Here is a 2,895-nt window from a genome sequence, read left to right on the forward strand (position 1 = left end):
TTACTCTGGGCTACAAAACTAGACTAGATAATCATTTTGTAGGATCCAGGTGTTGAGGCAGATTAGAAGGGGAAAAAGGAAAAGCACTCTCTGCTTCTGAAAGTTATAAGAGCACAAAGCCGTGCACCTTAAGTGGCAAGTGGTACCACAATTCAGATCCCATGGAACATTTTTGCAATACGAAAGGAGAAATAATTTTTGGTCCCACACAGGGATGCCATGAGTTGTGTGTTGTGTGTTTTCCTTGTGCAGGTGCCATGCTAATCTTTTCTTTGTCATTCCAATTTTAATACTTGTGTTGCTGAAGCCAGCATGAATTGTGGTTTGATATTGCAGCTTGATTAGAGCGCCTCGGGTTTTGTTCCCAGGTTATGTTTTAAGGAACACTAGAATCTCTTTCTTGATACACAGAGGTGTTCTTTGCTCAGATGGACGTGGGAAATGGAGCTCATTTTGCTAAAATCTCTAAAGAAGATGTGCATGTAGCTTTGTTTCACTCTATACGTCTTGACTTTAACTTCACATGGAATCATTTTTTCTGAGAATCTTTTTTCTGAGATACATCTTGAAACTTTAATGGAACCCACAGAAGATTCTTTGGAAGATATTGGTCCTGGAAGAGGTAGGGTGGGTATTGTCAGGTCAGATAAGCTCAGTAGGCAATGGATAAGGTAGAGGATGTCACTGATATCAAAATGTATTTATGGAAATTACTTATGGCTAAATTAGAAAAATATTTTAAAATTTCAGAAACATAAAGTTGACCCGAATTCTTGCAAGATCCATCTTTGGCCATAGATTGTGCCTTGATTCTGGAAAGCAGAACAATTTATAAGTGGAATAGTTAAAATTCTCAGTGCCCTTTCTAATAATGCCATAATTAAGTCATCATTCATTTTTATTTCTGTCTTGCATATTATTTTCCTTTGAGGCTGACAGTTGGTGTTTGGATTCCTTAAAAACAAGTCTCTTCCATGCTTTTCCCTCTTGTAAGACTTATTCTTCTCTGGAAAGATGCTCAGCATTATCTGAAAAGAGAAAATGCTCTCTGTGTCTCATTTTCCCAAGGCAATTACTAGTTAACTATCTTTGTCTTTAGCAGAATAAAGGTAAGAATACATATCAAGGTAGAAAAACTGTATGTACTTGGCTTCTTCTTTAACATTACCATTTCCTTGCATATGTATAGCTGTTCTTCTGAGGAAATCAAAGCATTTGTGCAACTATTTGATACTTGTGGTTAAAAAATACGTATAGATTATGTTTATCAATACTATATACATACATTCACAGGTAGACTTATCACTTAGTATTTATCCTAGTTTAAATTCCTGGGAACTCAGACAAGGCAGGTTTTAGGTGTAACAGCTGTGAGGTGTAAGTAGATCAACAGATGTAAAGGTTGAACGTTAGTTTATACCGGGTTGTGCTGCTAAGAGAGCTATACTGCTGAATCTCTAAGGTCTTTTCTACCTATAAGACTTTTATCCTCCCAGGGAGAAAGGAATAATTTGTCAAGTGAAGGCAATTGACTGTACATGTAAAAAAAGTGAGGCATGGCAGAATGAGCCCTGGAACTCTGGCCTTCTATTCCCCATCTATAATTGTCCCATCCAAACACTCCTTTTCATTTAATTTCTTTCCTTGTGGCTTGGGCTTTGGAGATTGGATAAATTAGAAAATGTTATTGTTTTGAGATATTTGAATTCAGATGGAATGGGTAATCAGCTAGTGACCAGAGGCTTCTGGAGCTCTAGGGAAACTGGTGCTGCCAACATCCCTGAGGCTTGACCACCTTCTGCTTGAGCAGATGGTAGGCAGAAACAACATCTTGAAAAGTTGAAGAAAGCCAAATTGAAAATGGTCCCTGGAATGTAAAGGGGCCATTCACTATACCTCTTGTGTCCGTTGATGATATATTCTACTTTTTCTCTTGCCCTTCATTGCCTAGAACATCCTCTATTTCATGCTCTGTAGGGCTGACTTCTTTTTGTTCCTTCAAGGCTTAGTTTAAATATGGCCTCCTCAGTGTAGCCTTCCTTGATGATTCAACTTTCTAGGTTGCTTGACTCTATTATTCTCCACCTATGTATTTTCAAGTCATTTAGAAATTCACCACAACGTGCAGTTACTGTGTATTTTTGTTTGCTTACTTATTAATTATCTCTCTCTCCCTCTCTTACTAGATTGTAAAATCCATGAAGATTAAGACCACATTTGTTTATTTTTCTGTGTAGTCAGTATGTTTTATGAATAAATATGTTTTATGAATAAATAACTCTAAAGCCTCATTTAAAAATTAACATCATTTAAAAATTAACAATAGTACAGCCACCTGCCAAAACACATGCCACTTGGTAAAATACATAATGGACACAAAATACATGGTAGTGTAAAATGAAAAAAATTATTTTTAAAAATTAAAAATCATAGCATGTAGGGTTGAAAATATGCAAGCCTCTAAAATTGCTAAGAAGAGTAAGCACATGTTAAAATTACATTAGAAACCAGAAGACCAAAAAAGGAATATGCCTGCTGCCTAGAGGTTGAGAGAAGTTGTCAATATGTAATATTGATATATAATACGGAAAGTACAACCTAACTTTAATTTTTTTCTTTTCCTTCTCTATTTTGGATATTGACCTCTGGGCTAAATATGGGAGAACAGAAATACAAGTGTAGCAAACAGAGTATGAGAGAATAACAAGCTGCTGTACAAATATTATGTTCTCTTGGCTATAATATATTTTATTCCAGGGAACAAGAAGATTCACAAAGGAATCTAAAGAAGTTTGAATTTAGGAAAATGGAGCATATGTACTTTTTCCTATTCCTCTCATTAGGTACAACTAAATGTGTTGAACATTATGTGTAACACAGCCATGAGATTCAGAT

General features: G+C 35.8%; 1 non-coding gene across 1 annotated transcript; it reads right to left on the reverse strand.

Annotated features, from left to right (window-relative positions):
* Nucleotides 1-206: 206 nt before the first annotated feature.
* LOC128776804 (U6 spliceosomal RNA) lies at nt 207-314 on the reverse strand. Its single transcript, XR_008421968.1, has one exon. It is a non-coding gene; the product is annotated as a U6 spliceosomal RNA (small nuclear RNA).
* Nucleotides 315-2,895: the final 2,581 nt, after the last annotated feature.

Source organism: Panthera pardus, unplaced genomic scaffold (genome assembly GCF_024362965.1).
Source record: "Panthera pardus isolate Hobbes unplaced genomic scaffold, ASM2436296v1 HiC_scaffold_13, whole genome shotgun sequence".
In the NCBI taxonomy this organism is placed as follows: Eukaryota; Metazoa; Chordata; class Mammalia; order Carnivora; family Felidae; genus Panthera; species Panthera pardus.